The sequence below is a fragment of the Mytilus galloprovincialis genome, chromosome 13 (assembly GCF_965363235.1).
Source record: "Mytilus galloprovincialis chromosome 13, xbMytGall1.hap1.1, whole genome shotgun sequence".
In the NCBI taxonomy this organism is placed as follows: Eukaryota; Metazoa; Mollusca; class Bivalvia; order Mytilida; family Mytilidae; genus Mytilus; species Mytilus galloprovincialis.
The window spans coordinates 62,655,793-62,662,256 of NC_134850.1; the positions used below are offsets into that span (position 1 = coordinate 62,655,793).

Here is a 6,464-nt window from a genome sequence, read left to right on the forward strand (position 1 = left end):
CTATTTCCTACGTATCTTATCAGTTCTTTTAACTATAAAAATCATGCTTTTATTGTTATTAAGTATTATTCTTTTTTTTATTTTCAACTTAATTTTGAATATCCAACCGACTGCTAGCAGCCGGTTGGATATTGAATATCGAATATCGAATAACGAACCGGCTGCTAACTTCACACACATTGTTTCTGCAAACAATGCCTGTACTATTCGTTTCGTTGGCTGATGGAGTCGGATGATTGATTTTTTTCAAATTTTCAGGACTTCCATGTTTTCAATTAACATTGGAGGTCGGCACTTTAGTTAATATGTAGTATGTAGTTGTTTCTTCCTTCTTTTGTACATTTATAAGTATAGTTGTCTTGAAAATTCCACTACTTCTAAAAAATAATTTCCCTTTGGTATCAACATATTTTGGATAAATAAACGAAAATTTTAAAATGCCTTTTAATGATTTGTAAAATAATTTATGCAATAATTACATTGTAATGTAAGCAAGCCATTAGAAACTGGATTCATTAATGTGTTATGCAATTTTGACATTTCATAACTTCATATTACTGATTTATAATGTCCATGACGTGAAAGTTTAAACATGTCTTAAGAAATAATTGGTTATACAAACATTCTAGTGTTCTTTAACTAAACGATGCTTTTGTAAAACGTTTTCGTTATTTGCAACCATTATTTGTTAATTTATGCTATATGTATGCATCCTTTCGCCTTATAATAAATGTTTTATATATACAGCTACGACTTTCCAATTGCGTTCGCTATACATTATATCAAATAAATAGTTATTTCTTCATGTATATACAGTCACATGTAACTTCTAGACAGTAAATCGTGATGAAATTTAATATTTTGTTGTTTCCAATTTTTTGTCAGCATCGATATCTGAATTTTGTGAGTCGCATCCATAGATGTAACCATCTGCGGTAAATCCTACTTTCTTGAGATATACAATATATCCTACTAACTGAAAATATACAAAATCCTGTAAAATTTGCATCTAGTTCTAAATGTTATACAATTGTGTTTTTTTTTTTCCTCTCTCACTTTTGTGATTAAATTATTCTTTAAACTCAGGGTGGAATACTATTGAAATAAGAAATAAATCATTTTATTTTCTCTAAATAGAATAATTATCTGGAAAGAAAGACGTTGCAATGTCTATTTGGATGCTCATTAGATGTGTTAGTGTTATTATAATGAAACTATAAACAACTTTCATACACGTCGGAGGTTTTAACGTAGCTAAAATCAGGTTTATCTCGCCGTTTGCTTTAGAAAATGCCTGTACCAATTCAGGAATGTAACATTTGTTTTCTATACGTTCCTTTGTTTGATACGATTCCTACCCTTACATTCTTACACTCTTCAAAATATGATAAACACCATTAACCCAATAAATGTTATTAAATATAAATGCTTTGCCATTCTTAAAAAACAGTTATGAAGAATATACATTAAATCCGTTGAATATTTGAGTCTGGAAAACAAGGGTTGTACCTTAGTTGAAATCAGTCTAGTATGATTTACTGCTGTGCTAACATCAAATATCATTGATCGTTTAATTTTCATTAAGACTATCAATTAAGAGGCAATTGATAGATGAATAACAGTTTTCAAATGTGTGCGCCTGAAGCGTTTATTCCTCGCTTATTTCTATTATTAGAAACGCGCATAAACACCTAAAAAGTTTATTTTTTTTGCGTTTCGTAGTATAGTAGAAAATAATGTATTGCAAGGGTTATCAAGACTTAAGTGTAGTCACGTGTTCAGAATAACCAATGGTCAAAGTTTTTATGGTTTGGCGCCAAATGTATTGTCATGTGTGAAGATCTTCAATCTAGCCGTGGACATTCGATAGAAAACCACAAATTACAAGTGTATAAATTTATATATAAGTATGTTATATGGTTTTTCCTGAGTGGCATTCATCACTAATGACGGAATTAAAGATTCATGGAATAGATTTTTTTTTTATATTTTTAGACTAAGAAGGACAATTCTGTTCGTTTAATTTATCATTTTTAGCTCACCTCACCTGAAAGGTCAGGTGAGTTGTTCTTATCACTTGACGTCCGTCGTCCGCCGTCGTCGTCGTCTTCAATTAACTTTGATAAAAATATTCTCCTCTGAAACTACTGAACCAAATTTAATCAAACTTGGTCTCAATCATCACTAGGGCATTTGATTAAAAAAAAAGGTGTCCGATGGCCCGCCTGCCAACCAACATGACCGACAAGGCTAAAAATAGAACATAGGGGTAAAATGCAGTTTTTGGTTTATATCTCTGAAACTAAATCATTTAGTGCAAATATGACGTCGGCTAAAATGTTCATCAGACTTGTATTTTTGTGCTCTGAAATTTTCACGAATTTGACAACCCGTTGTTAGGTTGCTGTCCCTGAGTTAGTAATTTAACGGAAATTTTGCATTTTTTTGTTATAACCTGAGATATCATTATAGTATCTAATAATATGTAATATCTCATACTATTAATTATGTTTTAACCTTATTTTACATGATTTTAAAAGCATCAGTAAATACAGATAAGCGACACTGGCTCTTGAGAACCTCTATTTGACTGGTGTATTGTATAAATATGTATCGTCATATAATGTTAGATTATATCATATTAAATGCCGGCTAGTTCGTCAGTCCGGAAAATGCAAAATATATTTGTTGAGTAATTTTTTAGATTTATATAGTTTTGAAGTATAGTCCAATTTGTTTTGGTTTACTGGTCAGTCAAAATCCCTAGTATGTTTATTGTAGCTAGTATGGTATAGTTAAAACTCAGTAATATGTGAAGACGTACAAATTGTATAATGTCATATTTGCCTGAAAGAGTTGTAAAATTAGCATACCCCATAGTGTGTGGTTTGCTATATAAATCCCTCCTCCTTAACAGGACCACACATGATAGAGTTTTAACAAGACAAAACTAAAGGCCTGATTTATGGTAATTTTTCTTTAGCAAAAACAACAACTAACACTCAACCAACGACAGTCATTCAATTGCAAATTTACGTGCACTTCAATGATGGTCAACCAGAAGTTCGAATTATAAATTATAAATTTTGATCACGCTGAAGTGTTGTTATGGCATCGTGACACACTATTATTATTAGCTACTGCGAAGTTCCTTGGTGCGACGGATAACGCTTTTGTACCACAGGAATTTGCTCTATTTGGCAAAACTTTAGGAATTTTTATATTTGGCCTTTTAAACATTTTTTTGTTCTAACGTCACTGATGAGTCTTTTGTAGACGAAACGCACGTCTGGCGTAAATATATAATTTTAAGCCTGGTATCTATGATGATTTTATTTACGTAAAATGTTGGAGAATGCCACCATTTATCTTTTGAACTGTTTTATATTTGTTATCCATGAACCTTTATAATTATAGTATATCTTCATACATGGTAAGGATTTTGATCATTTATAGTTGGCTTATTGACGTTCATATACTAGTTTCTCGTGTTTAGAAATTTTTAAATCACATTCAAACTACAAAACATTATTACATTACCTTTATTATTCCTAATATTCCACTGGAAATGCAATAAAAATATCCATCGATCTGTTTTAAGTCACGTGGTGATAAGTACAATCCAAGAACTGAACAACTAATAATACACAAAATTCCTATTGAATAAAAATAAATTAAAATGAGGATAATGTAGAACATTGACTGCTTAACCTTACAGATTTAAAAGATAAGAAAGAGATGTAAATTCTGCTGAATTCACTTTTTCCACTAATTAGGTCGTTACTACTGCTGGTGGACTGTTACTCCCCGAGGGTATCATAAGTTCAGTTATCGGTACTCCTGTGTTCGATCCTGAAATGAATTGTAACTTTTTTCTCCAAATATTCCCTGTTATTTTAAGAAAATATTGATTAACGGATTTATTCAGATTAACTTTTTTTATGTTTTGGCTTTAGCTTTAGCTAGTGTCTGTTAGGTTTTTTTTTAACTATCATGACCTGTTTATAGTAGAACTGTCAAAATCAGTTTTATTCAAAGAAACACAGAGAGTTACATTATTTCATATACTTATAAATTGATTGAATAGATGTTTGTTTTCTAAACATTTTAAGTAAGATAGAGTTTTACTCACCTACTACGAATCCATCGGTCAGTATCAATACCCTACGGAAACAGTCACTAAAGCAGAAGCTAAGGCAAATGTTGGTGCCTGTACACGTTGTACACCAAGAACAAAATGTATTCAAACAACAAACAATGTGTTGAAGTAGAAATATAACTGTGATGAACTTGAGACAGACACACACTGCTTGTGTATAGTAAAAGAATTCAAAGACATATTCTCCTATAATATAAAAATACAGACAGGGTTCCAAAAGAGTAAGAACGTTGTTTGTTGAGGGGACTGTTAAAAAAACTAAAATACATAGTATGATACATTTTGGATATTATATGCATTAAAAGTTAACAAAGTGACCTAAAATATATAATATTGGCATGTCTTTGTTTTCGGTTACTCGACTCTTTTGCATTGTTGACAAGATTTACTATCATTTAAAGTAACGTTCCCAACGTGCACTTTAAATAACAGATATCTCAGATACAGTAAATTCTACCTCATAATTTTACTGATATACAGTAAGAAACTAGCAATATTGGTTTATTGAGAACAAAATTCAACCCCAAAAAGATGATTACAGCTTTCCGGTTGTGATATTTCTCTTCTATATACAATATTTCAGCAGCGCTTTCATGTGAAAACATCTCCAATCTCCCACGTGATACGATATTTCACAGCTTGCATTTCCTATTATGATTTCTTTGATAACATATTGCTACTTATATAGAGGCTTTTGAACGAAACAATTCAGGTGTAGAATGACCGTTATGTATTTTTCTGTCACGGTTGACAACGTTTATGATTAGGGTCTTTTCTTCAGAATTCAGTTTTTTTGTGATCTACTTTTTAGTTTGTTCCACCTGTCGAAGCTATCCATCATCATGATTAACACGACGGTTGCACCATGTGAGGCAAAAAATGTTTACACTCCCGGGTACATGATGTTATCAAATTTCAAAAGAACAACAAATATACCATTAATATGGGTTTAAATTTGTGACTATTACCTCCTTTCTTTGTGTCAGGGAATGTGTGTAGTAGATACTTTTAAAGTAGTTTATTCATTAACGACAATCAATATGAGACATTCGCCAGTCTTTGGTTATCTTTCTGAATCCTATATATTTTTTTATAAATTCTCTAAATGCATCAATTTCTCATAAAACAACTATCTATTGAAAGATCTGAATAAAAAATTACGGACCAAACTAAATACACTTGCGTTCTTTTTTTCTATTCAATTATGTTTGCTAGCATAAGCTGTTACTCGGCTGACTTCTACACTTTGTTTAAGTGATGCAGGCGCTTTGTTTGTTTTATGTTTTAAGTCTTGCTTACATACATCTTTTCCGTTTTCAAAAGTTTTAAATGATAAGTATTATTTGGTAATTTTAAAAATAACGTATAATATATTTGCACCATGATTTGATTGTAATTATTTGAAGATGGCAGGAAATATATACATAACTTTACTTACCCATGCTTCTCTTTGAATTGATCAGAACATCCTTTTTCGGTATAAAAGTACATGAATCACTAGAAGGGAGTAATCTACAAAGATTTGACGTATCACTCCTTTGGTTGAAAGGATTAAGCTTCAAAAATCCTATTAACGATAATGAGAAACATCCCAAAACCAAAACAAGTAGAACGAACGATAGAAAGATACATTTTTTGCTAATGCCTTTCGAATTGCGTTCTTTCCTATCTAACTCCATGTTAAAATGTTAGATATAATTGATATATTATTATTAGAAGAGTGCATTACATCGTTACAGAATGAGATAATTCATCCGTGCAATTACAGAGGAAGTTAAATAAAAATCTTTTATTTCATATTTGAGCGGAACACTTCCTTTACATTTTTTTTAAATACTATCAACAATAAGTATGTTTTCATTAATATCGTAATTCATAGGGAAATATTGCCTATTCTTCTTTTTTATCATTTAACCATAGTGTCACCTATGTCAATCCACACCAATTTATCAATGACATATGCATGCAAGCATCGTCTTTCATACCATCCAACAACTATCCAACCGCTGTATAATCTTAAATAAATGACTGCAAATATGATTGTAATGTAAGAATATTTTTACAACAGATTAAAACATACTTATATATAAACATGTACCAGGTATAGAGTGTCTAGCAAACAAAATACGAAAAAAAAACTCTGCCTCAAGATGAAAAAAGACAGTTTAGTGAATTTCACAAAATATTCAGAAGCATATACTGAAAAATAATACTGCATGGTGAATAAATCCATGAAAATTAACATTAAGGCAGGGTTTATCCGTAATATAAGTGTCATTCAGGTTTAAGACAGGTAATATTATGT

At 30.9% G+C, this 6,464-nt stretch overlaps 1 long non-coding RNA gene across 1 annotated transcript; it reads right to left on the bottom strand.

The window, feature by feature from the left end:
* Positions 1-445: 445 nt before the first annotated feature.
* LOC143057625 (uncharacterized) lies at positions 446-4,453 on the bottom strand. Its single transcript, XR_012972757.1, has 3 exons — positions 4,133-4,453; positions 3,541-3,656; positions 446-976 (listed from the first exon to the last, which is right to left on the bottom strand). It is a non-coding gene; the product is annotated as an uncharacterized LOC143057625 (long non-coding RNA).
* Between the last annotated feature and the right edge of the window lie 2,011 nt (positions 4,454-6,464).